General features: G+C 43.4%; 1 protein-coding gene across 7 annotated transcripts in view; it reads right to left on the bottom strand.

Annotated features, from left to right (window-relative positions):
• Nucleotides 1-24,921, bottom strand: part of RIPOR2 (RHO family interacting cell polarization regulator 2) — a 185,064-nt gene that overhangs the window by 71,706 nt on the left and 88,437 nt on the right. Inside the window, exon 1 of one of the 7 annotated variants that reach the window (XM_074318943.1) lies at nt 15,321-15,905. The exons of 4 other annotated variants lie outside the window; for them this stretch is intronic. The gene's annotated coding sequence lies outside the window, so the exon portion shown is untranslated. Of the gene's footprint in view, nt 1-15,320; nt 15,906-24,921 lie in introns of those variants that run through there. 2 more of the 7 variants (XM_074318945.1, XM_019716821.2) reach the window with 2 other exon arrangements.

Below are 24,921 nucleotides of genomic sequence, written 5' to 3'. Positions count from 1 at the left end.
AGGTAACAACAGACTTTCTCTGGAGTTATCTCCACAGGGCCCCAGACTCCTTACTGATCAAATAATTTATTCATGGCAAAAAAGGGAGGTGGAAGGACATGAAGAGACTTAAGAGACATACCAACCAGATGCAACACGTGGACCCTATTGTGATCTTGATGACACACCAACTGAAAAAAGAGTCATTTTGAGACACTTGTGACATTGTAATATGGACTAGATGTTATATGATACTAAGGAAATATTTCTCATTTTGTTAGCTGTGAAATGGAATTAGGATTATGCAAGAAAGTGTCCATATTTTAGAGATGCACATTGACGGATATAGGAGTGAAACGACATAAAGTCCAGATTTGCCTCAAAATGCTTAAACGACATTAATAACAAAAGGGACAGACGAATCAAGTGTGGCAAATTCTTGACAATTGTTGAAACTGGGTAACGGGTAGTCAGGAATTTGTTATCCCATTTGCTCTATTTGTGTGTATCTTTGAATAGTTTAACAATTTATCGGGTGTCTACTAGTCCAATGCTGATCAAAGAAGGCAGTCCCAAACAGCATATGGGTGTCAAGGCACTTATTTATCATAAAGCAGTCAGGGTAATCGCACAGACAGTAATTCTTAATCTTTTATGGAGAACTTTAAGACACCTGAATATAAGAATGGTGAATGCAAGACAAATGCAATACATGATAATGCCTGTCTCTCTCAGATCTCAATGCAGAACAAGATGAGGTCACCGAGAAGGGAAATTTGTCTGTTTTCTCTAGAAGGAGAAGGAGATTTGCTTTGGCCTTTTTGCTTGGTGGGTCTACCCTATCCCACTTCAAAGCAAACAAAAAGCCTATAATTTGACCACACTGGCTTTAATGAGTTCCAGATCCACCTAATGTTCCACTCTAGTCAGGCCAGCATCTGTGTAAACACAGAAACTCTAAAGTGGGACCATCTTTCTCAGACCTGGAACAGGCCAACAGGGGAAGGGAGCTGTGTGGTCAGGGAGTCTCAGGTTTTGCCGCTGTCCTCAGACTTGTAGAGAGAAGCTTGTGAGAATATTTTGAGACTTTCACCATAAACAAGGGGACAGAGAGACCTACAGCTGTCAGGACTTGTAGAAACAAATGCATACTTTGAGCAAACTGGCAGCATTAATCTGAGCATCATTAGCCATGCAAAAATGAAAAGATGACATATCTTTTCAGTTGTCAATCCCGCGTAGGAAAGTTAGGTGTTCAAGCCAATGGACAGGCCTTCTCCACCATTTGAGCTTCCAAAAATTTATTACTAGGTGCTGAATTTAGAAGAATTTAAATAGGTGACAGTTTGGAAATCAAAATAAATAGAGCTGTTTGTATCTGTAGTATCACCCAGGAGCCTCAAAGAAACACCTTTATCAGTGAGGAGATTCGTAGTTCCAAATGCATTGACATCTACTCTGTATCTGGATAGCAACCCTGTAAATTAGGTAGGGAAGTTCACATGATTGCTGTATAGATAAGGAAACTCACCTACAGGCAACTGTTCCAACAAAATTGTTGGCAGAGCTGGAACAAGAATCAGAGTTTCTGCGTCCCAGATGTGCTCTTCTTCTACAGATCTCCACTTTCCTTTAGCCAAGAAAGCAGAATTCCTCCCTTTGTCTGATTCTTAATGTGACATTCCATCAATCTGGAGTGGAGGGTCAGCAGTACTTAGAATGCCTTTGGCCCCACATACATCCTCAGTCAGTACTGATTAGGTGCTCATATAGTTCAAGAACAACAAATGCTTATCTCACCATCACGTCCTTGCTTTTTATTTTCTTACTCCATAACCATTCCTCACAATGAGGTCTCATTATGGGTTAATAACACAGTATAACGATAACAGAGTTTTAGATACAGCAAAATAAATGGGTAATCTTTGCTGTTAAGGGGTAATGCCCTGTACCTTATTCTCTTGTAGTTAAATCCAAAAAGTCATGCCCACTGCTGAGAACTGAGTTATTGGGTTTATTTGAAGAAATCTACTGCACTAAAACAAATATTTAACCTACATCCCAGCCTCTGTACCTTCCTATTGACATAACTATCAATAATCTCTAGAAAGGCCTAGTATAATGCAACATCTAATTTAGAAATTCTTGAACCTCGATGCATGTTAGAATTACCTGGAGAGCTTTCAAAATATGTCATTTTCTTCATCCCCAGATATTCCGATTTAGTTAATCTAGGGTGGGGCCCGGGGATAGGCTTTTTTGATTTTTTGAATCTTCTCAGGGTTTAAATTTTCTCTGTGCACACAGTATGTAATAATCATTGACCACATTTGCCTTCCATTCTTTCAGTATATACAAAATTAAGAGTCATTAATGTTCTCTCGTTACCTGATTCCAATTCCACTACAAAAATTATTTGAAATGGGCATTGTAAGCCTTCACCTGAAAAATAAGACAAAATTGTAACTCTTATTTAATGGCAAAATAATAATAATAATAATAAATAAATAAATAAATAAAAAGGAATGGTTCTGGGAATCTTAGGATTTAAAAGAAAAACTTTTCCACTCTTGGGAAGACTTTAAAGTAACTACATGTCATGATCAGAACTTGTGGTCATCTCTTCTTCTGTTTTCTAATGCTATGCTGTCAAGACGGATGCCTTCTCTCTCAGGGCTGTTGAGATTCAGCCTGCCCGGGTTTGTGGCCTGGCTGCACAACTTTATGGGTGTAGCCTGGAGAGGTTGCTTAACCTCTTCAGACTTCAGTTACCTCAAATGTAAAGTGGGGATGATAAAAGGACCCAACTCATAGGTTGCTGTGAAATTAAAGGCTAATGAATATAAAGTGCTTAGAATAGTAAATGTTTGCTATTTTTATTGTTACAGTAATGAGGATGTATTATCAAGTCATTTTCAGTTTTATAAGGTCTAGATTGAGACTGCTGGTGCCTCTCCCACAGGAGAAAAGTTTTAAAGGAGGTTGCTTTCATAAGTTTTATAATTTACCTAGTTACTCATTTATAAGGACTGTGCATTCCTCAATTCTCTTGAAAGTCAAATTAGTAAACTGAGCTAGTTTTCAATTTAGAAACTATATAATATCTGCAGAGGAGGTAAAGATAGTTGATTCTTCTATTTAAAAACTACAGTGAGTATTAAATGCAGTGCAGGGTCCTAGGATGCTTTCCTACTAAGCAGGCATTTTTAAGAGGCATTTTCTACGGTATGATCTGTTAGCTATTCAGTGAACACCCTCCAGACAATCAGCCACTCTGAACTTTCTATTTTTTGGAGGTTATCACTCACACTGTATGTTTCTCAAACATCATTGCTAGACTGTGGAACTGAAAGTGCAGAGAACATCGAATGTGGGTGTTGAGTACAGGCACATGGGATGACCAGAATTCAGAATGTGAATTAGGCAACGTCTTTCAAAAAATGACGTGAATTCACATAAGAATGTATTCTGATCCCTAGGACAGACAGAATTTTTCTCTGTACCAAAAATATATTATTTGAAAACAAATATATTGTTTTCAAATCAGCAGTGCAGGAGTTCCAGCCCCAAGAGCAGATGCCCTCCAACTGTTCAGCCTGGGATATTCAGGGTTACAAGAGAAGGGGCAACAGGTAGACAGGTGGCTGGACACAGTCAGTCACTGTGTTCCTACCCTTTGCCACTCTCTGGATAACACTGTGTGCCACAATTAATATCTACAGCAAGAAAGGTCAGTATCCGATTTACCAGTTACGCTTCTCTTAGTACTTCAAGAGTCAAGAGAAATGGTTCAAGAGCATTTCTCTTTTTAAGGAGAGTACACATAATATATTACCTATTTTCTGAAACAATTTCATGCCATTACAGCTCTAATGAATAGAGGGACTTAGATTACATAGAATCTTAGAGAGTGTCACAGCCAGTGTCTTTGTAAGGGGTGGAGATAAGCACCAAGTAAGAACAAGGAAACAGCAGGGTCCAGAAGCTCACAGAGACACAGCAAGCTGTGTGGTGGGTGGTGTATAGTTGGACTGCAGTTGCACAATTAGTGTGAATCTCCTTTGGAAAAGTGACCCCTGCTCGTTTCCTCTTCTGTAAAATGGGCATCATAACACTTACATCTTAAAGTTATTGTGAGAATTAAGGGACATCAGGTCTGTGAAGTACAGCCAGGCGCAAAGCATGTACTCGGTGAAATGGATGCCTATCACCGTCGTCGTCGTCGTCGCCATCCAGCTCAAGAATCAAAAGGCAAGTGGCCTTATTAAACAATGAAAGTTTAATGTTTCTATGCTGTTTTATTTTGCTAATCAAGTTGTTCTTGCTGGAACCTCAAATCTGAAATGATAAATTCTGGGCTGGTCATAAGATTATTAGGAAGTTGCAACTCAGTTGTCTACTGTGTTTCCCTGAAAATAAGACCGGGGCTTGTATTAATTTTTGCTCCAAAAGACGCATTAGGGTTTATGTTCGGGGGATGTCATCCTGAGAAATCATGCTAGGGCTTATTTTCCGGGAAACATGGTAAGCTGGGCTCCCCTGTGAGAGGTGTGGGGCAAGGCTCCTCCTGCTAACACTGTTTAAAGACAAAATCTGATTATGGCTTGTAACTTTGCTTGGAAAAGTTGCATCTCCCCCCCCCCCCCCCCAAAAAAAAAAAAGAGAGCAATTGAGGGCCAAATATCCATGTTTCTTTTTCTCTTCATGAAGTTTCCTTTGATGTCTCCTTTTGGATTCTTAGAACTTAATGGAGGGATAAGGAAATATGAGTGAAACTCAACATGCAAGATGATTGTTGCCTTTTGAACTTCACTGCCATGCTTTGGTTTAAGTAGCTTAATTTCACTTCCTCTGTGTAAGTTCCCACATAAGACATTTCTTTTATAATTCATTGCTAGGGATATTCATCCTCTGAAGAAGTGCTACATTTTGTGCATCCATCTTTCTGATAGCAATGACTTAAGTGATAACCTACTATGTCCCCCCTTTTTGCCCAGCTACCAGGAAGTTGAAAGGAAAACTTGCCGCTCAATGGTGCCATGAAAATAATGCTTTAAAGTTAGAATATTGACTTTTTCCAGCCCCTCCTTTTCATATTTATTCTCATTTCTAATTGTAATTATTGTAACCTCAAATTTTTAGAAAGTCATGGAGCATAATTTTTTTAGTGAACTTTTTACCAAGTCTTACTCTTCTCTTAACTACCACATATGAGTTTAAAGAAGCCTGAACAGCTATCCATTGTTTGACCAAGGTCATGAAGATATTTCCATCTGTGTCCACACATTGCCCCATAATTTGTTCCAGCTGCTTGTCTTAGTTTAGTTTTTGGGAGCCACTGGATCACAGTGGCTTAGGGACAATGTGGAAACTAGTAATTATTACTATAAATCCCCCATAAATCTTGGTAAAAGAAATAATCATCACTCCAACTGAATTAGTTCCATAAAAGAAATTATACTCAGGCTAACACAAGGCCCATGAAGGTAATTTTTCTTGTCCTGATTTGAAAAATGGGCACTTCTGGAAGAGATCAAACAGGAGTTAAGTCAATGAATCAAAGCAATTGTTCTGAGAATTATATTGAAACCTAGTCAGTCCAAATCTGAGAACTCTATTTGTGATGCAAATTCAAGGAAAAAATTATTTCTGTTTAACAAATCAATGCAATTTTCCATATCACACACATTGGTTACCACTTTCAATCTTTCCTGAGAGAGAGAGAAGGGTAAAAGCCCATGCATTAACCAGACCCAACAGGATTCATTTTTCTTCAACTACAGGTCATTATCCTGCATAATTCTCCTCAGCAACTAAGACTGCGTGAATTAACAATGATCTTGTTTTCCTACATTCTGTAATTAAGACAAAATTGAGCAATGATTACTTGACATGTGGATATGGATTAGATAGTAGTCCTTATAAAAGGGAAACAATGGTTTCCTTTTTCTCTCATTTGCTTTTTCTCCAATTGCCTCCCCTTTTGTGGGATTGTTTGAGTCTCTGGGATATCACGAGGGACAGCAGTGAGGGAGCAGAAGGCTTGCTGTCATTTGTCAGGATGCATTCTTTCCTTAAAGTGCCTGCTTATTTCCCCACCACAGGGCACCTTCACATACACACTGCTTACTTAGCAGGAATGATGAACCTTTCAGCAGGATGATGTTAAAAAGCTTCTCGGTGATTATAACAGAGTCCTGAAGAGCCTTATTAATGCCCTCAGATCAGCTGAGAACTTCAGCCTGAAAACTCCTCAGTCTGAGCACTGGGTTGCTAAACCAGGTGATCTGGCCACAATCACCTGGGTTATGAGAGAAAACTCAGGCTTAGTGAATATGCTATCCACTGGCAGTTGCTGTGGGAACTCTGAATTTGGGGTCTTCAAATCCACAGCCACAGCTCAGACTCTGATGACAGGTGGCTCAGGTTTAAAACTGGGCTCTGCCCCTGTTAATTTTGAGGAGCCTCGGTTCTCTCATCTATAAATTGGAGACGATAATAGTAATTATCTTGGAGTTCTTGTGAGGATTCAATGAATTTATATTATACATGTGTCTGGCACATTGGAAATGCTATCAAATGATAATAATAATAATAATTTTTATTATTACTATTGTGTTAAAAGTTTTTATTTAGATTGGGTGTTTTACTACATAAGGGGAACTTTATGTCAACTTTTAATATGACAAACATGTACTCGTATATACATTGGAATTCAGAATTTGCATTTATTTTTAAAAATTGCAATGGCTTCAGACTCCCCTGTGCCCAGGAAGGCCTCACCTCTGGACTTGCATTCAGAATCACATCATTTACTTAAAGGGAGATGACACAGGGAAGGTCCTTTTTGCCAAACACAGAATCTATGGGCAGGTCAAGCTGGGCTGATTTCCCCGCAATTAGATTGAAAAGAAATGAGACTAGTTCTCTAAATGAAAACCACACATTCCCTCAATATGGTTTTTTTTCAGTACCTCTAGCTTGATAACTGTATATTCACATAAAAACATTTTGAGCTAATGTAGCCTCTTAGTTGGCTATTTTCTTCCTTCAGTGGAGAAAGAGCCATTTTGCAACAATCAGAGAGCAAAAAAAGAAAAAAGAAAATTACATCTGGGATATATCTTAATGTGAAGAAACACACTTTGAGGATCTAAAAAAAGAAAAACAAACAAACAAACAAAAACCCTTGAAAAAGAAACACCACATGTCATTTCTATCCTATTTTAGGCTAAAGACTATTATGACAAAATTCAAAGGGCAAACTTTTTGGGGGATGTCATGGGAGCCTGAACAGGGAGCAGTTCCTGACCTTTCTTGTGTCATTATATGGGCAGGTTTCCACTTATAAAATACAGTATCCAATAGAGAGCATTAGTCAGGCGATAAGAGAAAATAGTCAGACTTCAGGCTTCCAGTGAATTTGGCTTCAAATAGGCCATATTTTGGTGACTGAAGGTGGTAGACAGGCAGAAAAACTACCCTTCCTTCTCTCCAGCTTCACATTGTTTTTGCTGCAGAGGCTACTTGAGTGACATCCTGGGGGGAGTGAGAACACCTCCAAGCTAACATCCTAGCATTGTGATCTTGGACAAGCCCGTTAACCCTTTTGTATTATGTCCTAATTTGTTAAACCAGAGACATTAATCCTGCCTATATCACAGGGTTGTTCTGTGGTTTAAAGATGTGGAAGTTGTTGAAAACTAAAAAAGTCTATTGAAACCTAAGGTACTATCACTTAGACTAAGGTATTACTATATGTACTATTATCAAGGGGACCTGGAACTTATACAGGAACAGCAAACTTTAGGTATCAGGGAAGGAGGCACGTGCAGAAAATAAGTGGTAGAAAAAGTCAGCCTGCTGGGAAGAAGGGACTGCAGGCATGCCGCCCACGTATTTCAGCGCCTGGGTCACTGCGTGTAAGTCCAGGTACTGTTTCATCCCATTTTCTCCCTCCCCTAGGTGGGTCTCCGATTTGAGGACACCCCCAAAGTAAAGGTTTGCAGTGCCTCCACCTGCTTCATTGAGGCAGCTCTCCTTTGAAAAAAAGTTATTTTTGCCTATTCATGTATTGGGTTAGCCAGTTTGAAACTCCTCAAAGCTGCCAATTCCACTTTCCACCCCCAACAAACAAACCCAAATGTGTGACTGTTTGCCTCTGAATTCTACTTAAGAAGGAACTTCTCAGGCCAACATGCCAGAGGAGAAGGTGGGCTTTAGAGTTGGTTATTCTACCACTGACAACTGTCCTACTATTTACCTCACAGTGAAGAAATCTGATAGGAATAACACACGACAGTGGTTTTGACTGACCTTTTCTCTACATCTGACTGTTGACCAATCCAGTTACTTATTGCTGTGTGAAAAATCACCCCAAATGTAATAGCTAAAACAATAGCAGGGAGTCAGGACCTGGCAAGGGCTCTGGGGTACAGTCCTGGCCGCTGGACATAGAGCAGTAGGGACTGGAAGAGGCAGAGGGTAGCCAGATAGCTTTCCCTCTTGTTGTCTCAGGCGTCTCCAGGTGGTCGGCTACTTTGGGCTTCCTCACAGCATGGCAGCCTCTTCCATGGCAGCTGATGTTCTAGAGTTAATATTCCAGTCAATAGGAGAGATAAGCTGAGTTATCTTTTATGTTAGCCTTGGAAGTCACATTCTTTATTGGTCGACAGAGTCACAATTTTGAGGGAAGGGGACATAGACCTCATTTCTCAATGAGAAGAGTATCAGTATCTTGTAGGAAAAGCATGTAGGGTGCAAGACACTGTTGAGGTCATCTTTGGAAAACCTAATCTGCCATATGGGCTGACTATAAATAGTTAAGAGTTGAGCTGTAGAAAACCAATATTTATCCCTGATACTGGTACTGATGTACAATCTCTCCTTAACCACCATGCAAGGGATTTCTAACAGACCTGATAGTAACTCTGAGTGTGGTGAAACAGGCAACTATTCTGATGTTTCCTCCTCTCCTCCCCCTTTGCCTTAAATGACTTAATAACACTTGTTAAACTTCCTAAAAATCTCAGGCATCTACTTCTGTTCCACCATATGCCACCATCCTTCAGAACAGGAGAAATAAGACTGCCATCCATATCCACCTGTGTGTCCCCAGGCGCCCCATGGCTTCCCATGGCAGCTGCACTGCATACACATGACTGGCACTCATATCATTTCAGTCCCTCTGGGTTGCCTTCCTGTACTGAAGCCAGGAAGCTGAAAGCAACATTTCTCAGAATCCTCTGCAGCTAGGGTTCTACAGCTGACGTAGGGGGTCTCCACCAGGTGTACTTGCACAGAATTTGAAGGCAGAAGTGATGGGGAGGGTGTGGGTATTAGTCTCAAATGGCTGCTGTAACAAATTACTACACATTTAGTAACTGAAGATGACACATTTATCACTTTACAATGTGGGAGGTCAGAAGTCTGACATGGGTCTCACTGACTAAAATCAAGGTGTCAGCAGCACCATGCTCCCTGTTGCAGGCTCCAGGGGAGATCTATTTCATTGTTTTTTCTAGCTTCTAGAGGCGACCCACGCTCCTTCTCTTGTGGCCTCTTGCTCCAACTTCAAAGCCAGCAATGTTGCATCAGTCTGACCCTTCTTTCAGAGTCATACGACCACAACTGGGAAAGGTTCTCTGCTTTTAAGGACCAATATAATTAGACTAGGCCTACCTGTAGAATCCAGGACAATCTCAAGGAGTTTGACTTCGTCCCATCTGCCAAGGTAAGGTAACATGTTCACAGGTTCTGGGGATAAGGGTGAGGACCCCTTTGTGGGTTGGGGGTACGTTAGCTAGTCTACTGTGTTATGCTTCTGTTTCTTCTATTGTCACTGCTGGTAACCACCTTCATCGACTATCTGGTTTTCTGTGGTGGCTTTCTGGCTGGCTGTATCCTGAATGTGGCAATGGCAGCTTCATTCAGGAGCCAGTAGCTTCTCAATCAGCAGGCATCTTCTTGATTATTGATCAGGTAGTAGTTCCATTAGTGGTCCAATTTTACAATGTGTCTTTCAAAGTTGTTCTGGGAAACTTGACCCAGAGTGTGTTTCCTTGGCCTTCCTGACCAACCATTCTGTAAGCCGTTTTATTATACATTTTTTCTAAAGAGTGGATTCTGTTGTCTGCAACAGAACTCTGATGCATGTTCTCAGAACTATGTCTCTCTTTTCTAAGCTCCACTTATCTCTGAGGATGGAGCACCACCAAAACAACACTAAACTAGATTAGAACTTGGGAAGATGTGAATCATTTCAAAGTAGTTAAAATGCTACCAATAACCTTACAAACTACAACTACGGCATTGTCATTCAAGAGTTACCAGCGGGCAGTTATTCTTGAGTCCTCTTTTAGGGAAGTTCACCTTGAACCTCTGCATAGCAACAGGGCACCTAGTGTGTGCCACTTTAATTAGAAGGTGGACTACTGCAGTGAAGGCCAAGGCAAGATCAGTCTAGGTTTCGTATATAGCACAAAGTGGGGAGATCAAACGCTATACCAGTAACAACCTCTTGGGAGATGCACTAGCTCCAGGAAATTGTCACTGTGAATTTATTCCTCCTATTAGGACAAGGAGAAAATCATGTGCTCTTTGTGTTCATCTGTGTTGCTTTTGTATTTGCAAGGTACTCACCCCTCCTCCTGCCCTTGCCTCCCTTCCACAAGTCCTCCTAGAGGACAAGGACAAAAGGAGACAAGCTTGAGAATGGCATCATTGTTCCTCAGTTCCTTCCTGAACAATTTGTTTAAGAAGGAAGAGATCACTTCTAGGGCTAGAGGTGAAGGCCAATAGCATCAAACTCCAAAGATAAGTGATGTATACAAGAAAGTTACAAGACATTGTTCTCTCTACATAGGTTGTTTTTTGGTATGGTCATTGCCAGCCTTGTTTTACTATCATCATCATTATTGATAGCCTGATTTCATTATTGGTCCTTGTCAGGCATGCCTTCTCTGTCCTGAACTTTCCCAACTTCAGTCTTGATCTGAAATCTAGGTGACAAGCTGTTAGTTACTATTTGATGTCTGCTGTTTGCTGGGCAGCATGCAAGCCCTGAGGATACAGGAACAGACAACACAGACCCTCTGTGTTCTCAGGGAGCTCACAATCTTCCTTGTCTTTTTGTCTGAAAAATCTTTTCTTTCCCTTTCCATCTATCTGTATGCAATCTTACTATAGGCACACAACTGCTCTAACCAAAACCTTCTTCTCCCTCTGACCTCCTATAGCCCTTATTTCTAGGGTGACTGTGTGTCTAATTTATCATCCAAATCAGAACACTTCTGAGTGAAAGGGGATGCTATTAATAATTATGCTGTAACAACAGATGTGTACAGGGCAAACCAAGCACACTGTCCAACACAATTGGGGTGCTCCTGCTTCTCTACCAGACTGTGCACTCCCTGGAAGGCATAAATCAATATCTTATACTTTACTGAGTGAAAAATATAACTTTGGCCAGATCCTAGAACAGTTGCTCAGTAAGCATGTGCTTAAGTTGAAAAAAATTAATACTCCCTTAAATTACATAACACTGCAGACTTGGACTTCCAATCCACCTCACAAATAAAAATGATTATTAATCAGTTTGTTATATTTTAGAATGCTAACCAGTGTGAGAAACATTCCCTTTATCTGAGACTCCTCCCTCTTGGTCTGGCAGAGAGCTCGTTTTGATTTTATGGAACACAGTATAGGAATATTACGTCTCATTTGATTTCACTGTTAAAAAAAACTAATATCCTTTTTAATTAGTGTAATGAATGTGTGAAAATATTTATCTCCTCCACACAGTGTCACATAAAGAATGCACAATAAAATAAATAGGAGTGGCTTCTTTTCTTGATGGTGTCCAGGTTTCCTCAGAGGGAGGACAACCCAGCATCAGGCCATGTGTAAAATGGTCTTTTCTAGGTAGTCTGCCACACACTCCGAGAAAAACATCTATTTTTAGGGAACATTTCCAACCAAAGTAGGATGAGTGTATTGTGACCAAAAGACAACCTTGGCCATTAACCTAGAGAGAAACGTGGTGGCATCAGACAGGAGAGATGAAGGGGGAAGGATGGATGGGTGTTTCAATATTAATTCATTCAAGATACATGTGTCAAGTGTTTTTGTTCAGTTTAATTGACTCAAAGGCTTCCATGTGCACAATAGTAAGCTTTTCATTTTTAGGCTGAAAATACTGTGTTGAGAAACTGCCTATGAAGATATGATTTCAAAAGTGGAGAGAAATGGAGCCAAAGGAGGGTTCCTTCCAGATGAAAAAGCATATACTCATCATCGTGTCCTTTCCGCACAGTTCTTTCTAATACTTACATTGTGGGGTGTTTCCATGACCACTGTTTTATGACTCCATTCTACATCTCAGTTTGCCTTTGGGGGACCAGTTATGTGCTGCTGGCCTGTCTGTCCCCCGTCTCCCAACCCCCAGCGCCAATTCCCTTGCTTCATTGTCTGTTTTCAGCTGGTATTCTTTTCTGGTTGAACGGCCACAAACACAAGCTGTCTATCTCATCCAACTCATGGAGTTCAGCTTGGCAGATGAAAATAACCTTGGCGAAGGAGCTGTTCTCAAGCAGCAAGCCCTGCTCGGGGCCACTAGTGCAAAGGAAGCCTGAGTAGAAAGTCAAGTCTGCCATTGCCCCCCAGCACCCATTGTGTGCATAAAACGAACTTTCACTTCTATCACCACTTCCTCCCAAGAAAAGCAAGGAACTGGTTTTAGACTTTTGACTTATTTTCAGAATGAAAACAAAACAACTTTTAATCTGTTCACCCTACCCCCGACCCAACGAATGCAATGAACAGTAAAACAAAACATTGGTTTGCAAACTTCAACTCAAGGAAATGTTGTTTGTCTCATCTGACCATTTAATATGAAATGTGCAAGCTGCACTGCTCATTCTCCACAACTGCCTTTGTCTGTGTCTCTTTTTTTGTTGCTTGTGTCTCTTCACACCAAGGAATGAGACAATAATCTGTGAATTAAACCAAAATATAAGAGAAATGACTTGGTTACATTTAGAAGTGGGCATGTGGTGAGTACCACAGCTGGGCTGCGGGCTTAACCAGAGTAGGGATGCTTGCATTTAGACCCCAGATTTAGAGGAGAACACCTGGCAGTCATCGGCAGGGCCCCAAGTCAATGGAAGTCACTACTAAAGAGTGGGAATTTTGATGTGAATTTTGCTACCAACATCTATAGATGGAAATGCTATCTCCATCCTAGCCTCCTTGGCTTCTCCAGGTCACCCTTTAAAGGGGATGTGCCCTTTTCTGCTGGGAATAATTTTACTTTGCAGTCAAGAGAAGGAAGAACCATTTCTGGAATTTGTATGGTGGTACACAGAATTCTATGTGAGTCCCTAGTGCATGCTTTCAAATTTTTCTCACTCCATCTCGAGATTTCTTTATATTTATGGTGAAGATAAAATATTCAGAGCAAAATCTCACATTGGAGTATCAGAGGAAGAGAGAAGCAACACCAATTGGGGTCTTTTGGAAAATCAACATATGCAGCATGTTTTCACTAAACAGTCTCCACAGTTCAAGGTTTTCAGACGTGTAGGTGCAGCAGACTTTTGGACAAATGCTTCACCTTCCCTGGGGAGAGCCATGACTTGGCAGGATTTCAAATAAACGGGGAGCTGGGCCAGGAGGCTGGCCCCCAGGGCTGGGCTGGGAGGAAGTGGTGAAGGAGGGGAGGCCCGTTTCCTTTAGCTGCTCTTACGCTGAGTAGACACACCCCTGCAATTTGTTCCTACAGAAGGAGATAACTCCTGGCCGCATCCTAATTTACCACTGGATAGCCTGAGGATGCTGGTTTTTGGAGAGTTCCCAGCTGACATCCCCCGCCTGTGACAAAACCTAAAACACAGCTGGATGGAAACACAACGGGGTACATGGTGGGTGTTAGTGGGCAAACTTAGAGACTGGTCCATAAAGGCTGGAGGCACAAGAGAGAGAGGAAATGAGTGGGAATACTGGGGTGGGGTGGGGAGGAAAAGAAGAACATTCTCAGAACCAGATCAACTTGACAGAGAAAAACGGAAGAAATGACTGTGTGTCAGATAACAACGCCGTGAATGGTCACACCAGACTCCCAGCCCCATAGACAGGGCCCAGTACAATTTCTCTGGGAATGGGGACAACGATGAGTCACACTCCTAAACTTCAGCCACGTGCATGGATATGAGCGTGGAGGAAGTGGGGAGCAAGGAGGAAAGACGGCCCCAACATTTTCTAAGACAATCATGACTGATCACCTGACCAAAAGCTTATACATTTCCACTCAGTCATTCAAGCACACGTAGGAATCTCCAGGATATGAACGTGTGACTCCGTGAAACTCCCTTCTGCACCGCCCCCCCCACCCCCCAACACAATCAGCCAGGTTTTCTCGGTTTCCCACTTGGTCTCCTGCTCCCCAGGGAGCTGTCACCTCGCACCAGGGACGTGCACAGCCCTCTGCCACCTTAACAACGCAATGCCTTCCACTCGTTTAATATCAAACAGCACCCACACCCTTCTAAAATGAGGCTGTCTCTGTTCCCCGCTGCCCCGGGGGAGGGGAGAGGAGGTTGTGGTCGCGCAGTGAGGGTTGCAGCTGCTTTGCGTCTCCAGACTCTTCCCCAGGCACCGAAACTCGCGGTGGTGCTCTTGTCCTCAGGTGCATCGCCCCTCCCCCATCTTTCCAACACAGGCGGGTTTCAAAGCAACACATTCTCTTTCTTACCCTTCCTTTCAATTCTCGTCCCCCCACCTCCTACCTCCAATTCGGGATTTACACACGCGGGGAAGAGGCTGGTTTTTGGCCAAGCTCAATCCGGACAGGCTGGGAGCAAGTTAAGACCAGGAGCCCATGATCCCAGCGCTGAGCCGGCGTTGAGTGGAAACCGGCCCCCCAGGACCCCCGTCCCAGAACGCTTGCAACCTCACTCCCAGGGTACGGATCTAGGGGTCCTACGTGTCCCCAACTCAGGCACTGTCCCGGGCTCCTCACCATCGTCTGGCCAGTCTCCCCACTCTCCGGGGCACCTCGGTTCTCCCCAGTCCCCCCACTCTCTGGGGCACCCTCAGGTCCGCCGAGTCGCCCCCCCCCCCCACAAAGGCACCTCAGTTCTGCCTGCCAAAGTGCGCGCGCCCTTTCCTCTCAGCAACTTCGCGCATCTCCAGTGGGGTCAGACACCCAAGCGCCCGCGACGCGGTAAGCCCAGGACGCCCTAGTACCTACGGCTCCCAACGTGCAACGAACGCTCGCCACGCAGACCTCCCGGGTTGTGAGCAAAATCAGGAGCAAAAAGGAACGCATAAAACGGTGCACATACCTAAAGACGACGGCTCCTCGTCATGACAGGGATACTTGGGGCTCTGGAGTCTAAAAGCCTCCGTTCCAGTGCGGCTTCGCAGACGGCCCGATCTCGCTCTCTGGGTACAGGGACAGAGGGCCGCTGGAGCAGTTGGGTCCCCGCGCGCGGTCCCCAGCGCCCGCTGCGCGCGGTGAAGGTGCGGCGCAGCGCTGAGCCGGCACACGGGGAGCGGGGAGCGCGCGGAGGGGAGCGCGCAGCGCGCGCGCGAGGCGGGAGAGCGCACAGGTTGAGGCGTCACGGTGCCCCGCGGGCAAGGAAGACCACCGCCTGACAGCTGCTTGAGCCAAACTCCCGAGGCTGGGCTTTGTGTTCGCCTTCCGCTGCTCGTGAGCGCCCGAATCCCGTGCACTGGCCGCGTTGTCAGCCTTGGAATAGTCGGCGGAACCCGCGCCGGGGAGAGCGCCCTGGGGGAGAGGGCAAGGTGCGCGGGCAAACAAGGAGGCCCTGTCAGCTGACCTTCTGGGATCTGGAATAGAGGCTGTGCATGCAAACGGTGCGCTGGGCGGCAGCGGCGGGGTGTGTGTGGTGCGCGGTGTGTGTGTGTGTGTGTGTGTGTGTGTGTGTGTGTGTGTGGTGTGTGTGGTGTGTGGTGGTGTGTGTGTGTGTGGTGGTGTGTGTGGTGGTGGTGTGTGTGTGGTGGTGGTGGTGTGTGTGGTGGTGGTGTGTGTGTGGTGGTGGTGGTGGTGTGTGTGTGTGTGGTGTGTGTGTGTGTGTGTGGTGGTGGTGGTGTGTGTGTGTGTGGTGTGTGTGTGTGTGTGTGGTGTGCCATACACGCGGTGTGTGTGTGTGGGGGGTGATTGATTGCCGGTGGAAAGCCTCCCTGGGGAGTCTGTATGGGCAAAGAGATCTCATCCTGGTGGAGAGAAACGGAGTTGCTTTTTATTTTGTTTTGGTGAATTTGAACTACACATAAAGTGTGGGTCTGTATGACAGACAAAAACATTCCACAGAAAGTCTTTTGGAGTAAAAACTGTATGGGACTGGCGTCTACAAGGAGCCAGAGACAACGTCCTTAAATAGGGATCCCTGTCAGTGCCTCAGTTTCCTTGTCTATGAATACATTGTGTATTTAGAATATGTTAAATAGAACAGTACTACAAGTGTATCCCCTCTCCCCAATTGGGGATTCAGTGACTTTGGGAGGGAATTAGTAAGAATCAATGAGTTTAGACATTGACCAAAAGGGAACATCCCAGGATGTCAACTTGGGAAACGCCTACATCCAGTGCAAGTAGAGTGCACCCACAGTCTTGGGACATAAGCGGCTAAAACCAGAGCCTAATCAATCCTGTCACAACCCATCTAGGGATACAACAGAAGCAGTGTGCTCGATGTACTAGTCACCGAATCGCTGCCTTAGACAGTGAGGAGCAGCCCGAGCAGTGACTGCCTTGATGGTCTGAGACCTTCATCACAGCTGGGTTGTTCGAGACACCCATCTCCCTCTGTCCTTCTTTCAACGTACAAAATGGTTTCTGACAGCAATCAGCTTCCTAATGTAGACATTTCATCAAAGGAGAGAATGTGTTGACTACACGACAGGCACATTCCAGTCTGTCTGGCAAGTTGTCCTTCCTATGTTGTATTGGTATTGGTACCAATACTGGTCAGTACATGCATCCCTAGTGAGTCTGGTTAACGTGCGCCCATCCTTATGGTGCTAAACACTACAGTTTATTGACTATCTTCTTATGTCCTGTTTTCTGGAGCAGATACTTTACAAATATTTTATCATTATTATATATCAGATTATAATTCTGCAGTAAGCACCGTTACTCCCATTTAATGAATGGGAAAATAAGATTCGAGAGAGTTAATGTGATTTGTCCAAGGTCACACAATTTAATCAACTTTAGATACACATGCAAAAGCTGGGTTTTGACACCTACAAAAAAACATGGGCCATGGTGGCCCTGCTATCCTCTCTGGCAAGAGAGATCCTCACTTTTCTCTTCAGTCTGGACCCAGCCTCATCCCTGTTGTGTCCCTGTGGATACCTGACAGTTGAGCCAGGCTTTGCTGTTTCTTTATCTCCTTTCTCATTTCTTTTTATCTACGGAACAGTCCCTTCCTAACTCTACCAACTTCCTGATGTGTAATGGGACTGCTGTAAGTGTTACACAAATTTTATGGGAGGGAAAAGGCAGAGAATAAAAAGAAACAATTAGATGATGCAAGGTGCTTTGTAGACAACACCTCACTTAGCCTACAACAATCCCCTTTTCTATTACTGTCCCTATTTGAAAGATAAGAAAACTGATGCTCTGAGAGGCAAGTAACTTGCTCATGATCACAAAGGTGAAGCAATTATTCAGTCAGAGGTGATTTAAAATTTTAATGGTCTTTTTACTATAGTATGTTCTACTCCACACCCTAATTTCCTTTTTTGGGTATCCTGCTGAGGGTTGGTTCAGGGGGGCAGGGTGTGCACTTACTGAGCTAGAGGCCAGAAGTCTAGGAGACGCCACGGAGTGGCTCTGCAGACTGCGGCCTTTAGATTTCCCTTGAGGTTGCCTCACTCATTGTCCTAGATTTGGGACTGAAGGTCTGAGAGGGAATGAGGAGGGTACAGTAACCTGCATGTCCCTTGACCTTCTGTCTCAGGAAGGGAGCATAGCCTATGGAATATAGAAGGTGAAGACCCAATACAGGGCCCACTTCCCTCCTTGTATTGGAAGCTCCTGGTGAAGGAAGCTGTCCTGGGTAACTTGTAGCCCCTCAGTTCCCAGCACAGACTCTTCCTAGAGATCAGGTACATGTATGAGGGAAGGACCAGGCAGCACAACTATACACAACCAGGACACAATCTTTATTTGATTGTCTGGTTCAAATCCCGGAGAAGTTAAGTGATATGCCCAAGTTTGCATAACCAACTAGAGACTGCACAAGAACCAAGGTCTCCTGGCACTTATTTCAAAGGTCTTCACACTGCCTCCCAAATCAATGTCCCTGCTGTGTTCATTGAAGTCCTAATTCTTGGGTGGTTAATTTCTCCCTATCTCCACTCTCTGGTTAGAATGCCTTTTACTTCCTTCTCAGTCCCTGCTATTGCCAAAGCAGAAGTCTTCTATCCCAAAGCTTCGTTGATCAAAGCATTCATTGATCCTTTGCCTGAGCTCTTTAATCTCATCCAGGGAAACAGTGAAGTCCAGAGCTTGTCAGCACTGGACGTAGGGATATTACAGAAAACTCTGCTAGTGAGAGATTGTACTTCATTCTTTCATACCATTAGAAAGATACGGTTCTTCCAAAGGAGAAACAGTTTAACACAAGTGCCCTCACCTCCTTCCCACGTGTCAATCTTAATTGAAAACACCCCTAGGTACAAATGAGAGCTATTATTTCAATAAATTATTATTTCAACTCAGGTGCCAGACACTCTGCTAAGGGCAGGAGACACAGAGGTAAACATGAAAGTTTTGGAACCCATCTCATGGAGACTGGTGGTGAGAATGGCCGTAAATAACTGAGGTGGGTGTTATGAAAGAGGAAGTCCCATGGGTGATATGGGAAATGTGATTATTTTTGGTTCATATAAGAGTGTTTGAACTTCAGCAATACTGAACATAGTTTCTTTCCAGAGCTGAATTTTATCTTGCTCGTCTCTTATGGGCATTTTTAGCCAGTTTTGAGTCAGGGAACAGAATTGGCCGCACGAGCTTGATTGTTCTTTGAGCCACTGATCAATCCTAGTAAATACACAGTTCATCAGGAGAAAGGAGAGCATCCAAGATGCAACCAATTTATTTCCCTGATTTAGAGCTTCAGACATTTCATACAGCATTCAGAAAGCCATGGAAGACCCATAATGAAGTAAAGTTAATGCTCTGATGAGGCATTCTAGTTTTGACTCCTGGTCTAGTTGACTAGTGCTGAAGAGAGACAATCTCTCTTCATAACTATGATGCTTAATATCCACGTGGATAGCAGGTGACCACTGATTTTGAAATTCCTTCTCTATTCTTTTGACCTTTCTCTATAGTTATCTGGCCACCCAAAAGCAGAGCCAAATCATGGCTTGGAACGTTGCTAGTTCTAAGATTTTCCAATTCGTTTCTCATACTATCGCTCTTCACCCACCACCTGCTCACACCTACTAATTCTTTATTTGCTGCTCCGACAATCATTCTCTATTTCTCAGTATTTTTAATTTTCTAATTTATGAAGAGCATAAGAATCACTCTGGGAAGGAGTTTAAAATACAGATTTTCAAGTCACACTCCTTTCCGTTCTAAATCAGTCTTTCTAACAAGCACACTGCTGGTTCTGGGGCAATTGTGCCAGGACACACTTTGGGAAACACTGGTCTGGATAAGGTCCAGACAGATGTCCAGCCCCCTTGGCACTATGGTGTGGTTCTAGAAGTCTTTGCAGTTGCACCCTACCACTCTGCAATGCCAGCCCTAAGCTCATCCTACCATGCTCAGTGTCCAGGGAATAGCCCTGGAAAGAGTCTTGGACTTCGAATTGAGACGCTTGGGTTCTATTTTGGTTCTACCAATAGCAAATGCAGGGCAAATCCCAATCTTTGTGATCTTGATCTCGCCTGTCGAATGAAGGGTTTAGACAATTTGGTCGCCAAGCTTCCTTTTGGCTCTCACATTTGACAGTTCCTGCTTCCATCTTTTTGCTCCGGCCATTTCAACTGCCTGGAAAGTCTCTGCTGAGTCTCTCCTACCTCTGCTGTTTGTCTCTAAAAATCCTGCCTGGCTTGTAAAGACCTGTTCAAACGATACCTCTTTCATGACATCTTCCTTGACCCTCCTGTAAGTACTGTGTCCCCTCAATACAGACCCAATCTCACATCTTCCTTCTGTCATAGCTATATGGTGCCCTTCTCCTCATTAGTTTATAAGCTCCTTGATGTCAGGAACTACGCTTAGTGCCACTTACAGTATTGCAGCCTCTATAACAATGGTTTGGAGAATAGGCAATAAATGTTGACTAGATGTGGAGTGAGAGCATACAATGCCCCCGCTGGCTTCTGTCACCTTTTCTACTGAAAAAAGAGCATTACAGGCCTGCATTTACTGGCATCATAGTTGCACCTACAGAAGTATGTTTCCACCTGACCAGTGTCAGCTACGTCTTGCTTAGGACTTTCTGAACTGATGAGAGCAAGACCCCATTTTCCTTTGCCCATGTCTTGTACCAATGATAAGGTCCTCCAGGGAGTGACCACCTCAGGCTGTTGTTTCTCTACCATTGTCACACTTATCTGCTTGCACAGTGGGAAACTTTTGTGGCCAACATTGTGTCAGTAGCATTTTAGTTTGTACCAGGAATGAATGTCTCAGGGGTGCTGAAATCAGGCCTATGCACTCAGTTTACCCTGATCCCGAACCCCATTCTACCCCATTTCTGGCTGTACACCAAATGACCTGGAGGATGCATGGGTAGAAAATAATCAGCAAAATAGTCAAAGCTGACGGGAAATAAAATATGCCCTAAATGCATTACAGCAAAAAATCCTCTTCTCTCTAGAAACCTGAGATTGGATTTCTCATATATTATTTAAAAAAAATTTTTTTTTATTGGGGAACAGTGTGTTTCTCCAGGGCCCATCAGCTCCAAGTCATTGTCCTTCAATCTAGTTGTGGAGGGCGCAGCTCACTGGCTCATGTGGGAATTGAACCGGCAACCCTCTTGTTCAGAGCTCATGCTCTAACCAACTGAGCAATCCAGGCACCCCTTCTCATATATTATTATTATTGAATTACATGTAGAGGTCGGTTTTTGTAATACTATGATTTAGACCAGCAGTTTTCAACTTTTTGGTCTTAAGACCAAAATAATACTATAACATAATCCGGATTGCCCATTTTATAGTTTACATGTTTTTATACATAGACATGTTTATATACAACATAATCTAGTCTAAATCCTTTTATATTTTTCAAAGTCATTGAGGACCTTGGGTACCCCTGCAAGACTCTTGGGAAACCTCAGGGGTCCTCAGAGCACATTTTGAAGCCTCCAATCTAGACTGACAAACTTTTTGGCAGAACATTAACTTTACTAATTCCTATAAGGCTGAAGGTAAACAGTATAAACTTAATTCAATAAAAATGATCACACAAAGATATTAGCATAAGTATAAAATGATTCAAAATGAATGTAGAAGTGATTGGAAACTATCAATATATGTGTAAACACAATCCTAGGAACTTGATATAAAGGCTTTTTTTAAGGTTCTAAATTGACTTTCTCTTTATAATAAATCCCTTCCCTCTTCTCTCATTATTAGAGGAAACATAAAAGAATAGATTTGTCTGTAAGGCTCTCCAAGCTGATTTGTTTATATTGTGTCCCCAGGCCCAATGCAGTCCCTGGCTTTCAGGATACCTCACGTTTCCCCTTCTGTCTGCTCTCCAACTTTTTCTCTTCTGCTATCTGCCCTGAAGGCCCCCCTGTCTGGACCACATGAACAACTGCCCTGATCTGTGATGTACAGTTGGGTTTGACCAATGGGGAGCCCTAATGGGAGGGAGACAGGAAAAAGGGAAAGAAGTGAGGTGATTAATCAATTCCCTGGCTCCTCCCTGTGAGGTCACCCTCTCTATACAGCCCTCTCTCCTTGCAGTTTCTAGCAACCTCTTCTCCCATTCTTTGGACCCAGCAATGGCGCAGGCCCCACTGTGCCCTCTGCCTCCCCACATGCCACTCACACCTTTTTAAGTCATCTTTTTGTAAATAAACCTTCCTTGAATTATTTTAATTCAAGGGAGCCATCAGGTTCCTGATAGTGCTCTGATTGGTACACATTAATAACTGCCTATTGATTATTGAAATTTTAAAGATCTGGTTTTATCCAGTCATTCATACTTTAAAAATATTTTTTCTTTAGGTAACTCCTTTAATTATTTTCATTACCTTTCAATTTCAGGCTAGAGCTGCTGTTGCACAGAATCTGTTTAATTCCTTTCCTAACTTACTGCCCCCAGGTATGCAAAAATCTTTCCAAATGTCGGTCCTCTCTAATTCATAATGTTGAGGCCTTAACTTTAGGAGGTGATTTTAGGATGAATTTCAGGCTCAAAAGCCATATTACTTAAAACTTTGTTGCTGGCTGTTATCTTCACAATCTTCATGGACATTACTTTGGAGTCCAATTAACATCTGAAACAGGTCTCAGTGAGGTTAAATGAGGTGCTACTACAATTCAAGCAAAGCTAGAGAGTGACAGAGAACATCAAGGTAGCTTAAAACGCAGGGAAAAGACTCTGAGGCCATGACTGAGGTTCCTTCTGCTTGTTTGCTCTGTTCCTCTGTGCTGCTGCCCTCATGTTCCTGCTCTCCAGCCGTGAATCCAGCTGTATGTTTAGAAAGCCAGTGACTCCACTGTGAGGTCTAGAAACCATTCGGTATTTTTGCTGGCTTCAGGATCTAGTGTCTCTTTGCTTCCTAAATCACCCCTTCACAACCTACACTTCCCCCCACTAACATACATTTTATGCAAAGTCGGAGAGTGGATACTAGATCATCCCTGTGGGCCACACGGTTTCACTCTGTGGAGGTGAAAGTGGAAATCTGACCCTGCCCACAGCTCGCTCGGCCCATAAAGCCTTCTTTGGTAGCATTGGCCGGGCTCGATTTCCCCTCTTCCCTTTTCTACTCACACACAATCCTCCTCCCTGGCAGCTCTGGATAGGAGCTGTGAAAACAGGACAGAGCCCTGTCCCCCTCCATACTTAGCCAGACAGGTAGAGCTGCTGCAATATCACATTGACAGGGCTCTTGCACCGAATACATTATTCACACCCCTCAAGTGCCATCAGCTATCACATTCAAAATAGGTCATTCATACTGAGGCCGCTAGAGGTGAAAATTTCACAGCCATAGTAATGCATGTAAATTCTTTGGATTAAGCAAATCTCCAAACAGTGTGGCCTCCCCTAGCAATGCAGTTAAATATCTCTCACGGAATCCCCATTATGTTTTCATTAGTGGCAACAGGAAGAGGCTGAAACAGCTGTCTGCTAACAGCACCAGGGCTGGGGGATGATGGCCTTATATATTTCACTGACCCTCCCTCAACGAGCCTCAAGGGACTACTTGAGGAAGATAAACTGAACACCTGCTCTTGAAGGTTCTCTGCACCCAAGACTGTGGCCAAGTTAGAATAAGGATATCACCAACCGGGCATTGGCCTCTTTGAGAAGGGCCTCACAGCTGTGGATGCAGTATTCAAAAGGAATTCAAATTCAACAGCTGGAGGCCACATACCTCTATGTTTCAGATCCTAATTCACAGACATGCAGACTCTTTATCACTCAGAGTACACAGGTCCTCTTCTCAGCATAGATCTCGCATTTAACTCAACTCAAGTGCCTGGTGGAATGCAAGTATTTGACTAGCTATTTCAGTGTTTAGAGAGTTACTGGCATGTTAATATGTTCTTTTAATGGTTTTTGAGGGTACAACAGACTGTCTTACAGGAGGAAGAACAATTTCCCCCAGGATTAGAATAAAGAGAAGTGATTGAAGACATCACTCGGGGGATTTGAGCTAAAATAAGAGCAAATGTGCTGACTGCAAGCTCTTGACTGTTGAATGGGTGTGAGGGAGGGAGGCTGGTTCTAGATACCTTATATAGTGGGCCCATACAGTATTTGTTTTTTTGTTACTGGCTTCTTTCACCTAGCTTAATGGTCTCAGGTTTATCCATATTGTAGCATGTGTCCTTCCTTTTTAAGGCTGAATATTATTCCATTGAATGTATGTACCACATTTTGTTTGCCCATTGAGCAGTCAGTCGATGGATACTTGAATTGTTTCTACATTTTGGCTATTGTGAATAATGCTGCTATGAACATGGATACACAAATATCTCTTCATGACCTTGCTTTCAGTTCTTTTGGGTCTATAACCAAAAGTGTAATTGCTGGGTTATATAGTAGTTCTATTTTTAATTTTTAAAAGAACCACCATGTTGTTTTCCATAGCAGCTGCACCGTTCTATATTCTCACTGACAGCGCACAATGGCTCCCTAACCTGTTTTTTAAATTTATTTTAAGTGTGTTTTCCAGGACCCATCAGCTCCAAGTCAAGTAGTTGTTTCAATCTAGTTGTGGAGGGCGCAGCTCACAGTGGCCCATGTGGGGTTCGAACCAGAAACTTTGTTAAGAGCACCACGCCCTAACCAACTGAGCTAACCAGCCGCCCCTCCCTAACCTTTTAACAACAAGATGCCTTCCCCCTCTGGTAAGTTAGAACTGCTCAGAGATGCCTAAGAGAGCAAAACATTGCTGCTCCTAATGCTCAGCAACTGGGAGCCACGTGGCCCTCACTAAAAGTGCATGGGTATGTAGAGCTGTGCTTTTCATTCTCTGCTTGGTGCCTTTGAAAAGGCTTCCTTGTCCTCAAATTAACATGCAGGCTGAGAGGACACACACCCATCTGCCTTAAAGATGAAGGACCATGGTCAAGAGCCAGCACTGTTTTGGGATGATCAAAATTCTGCTAATCCTGTAAAATCTCCTAATGTAGAGGTACGGTATTTCCAATTTGTGTTTCTTTAGGCTATGCCTCTGAGATCTGGCACCATTTCTCCTTGAT

The sequence above is a fragment of the Rhinolophus sinicus genome, linkage group LG14 (genome assembly GCF_036562045.2).
Source record: "Rhinolophus sinicus isolate RSC01 linkage group LG14, ASM3656204v1, whole genome shotgun sequence".
NCBI classification, from domain to species: domain Eukaryota; kingdom Metazoa; phylum Chordata; class Mammalia; order Chiroptera; family Rhinolophidae; genus Rhinolophus; species Rhinolophus sinicus.
The sequence above is the reverse complement of the archived record's forward strand: the minus strand, read 5'-3'. Positions and strand labels throughout refer to the sequence as shown.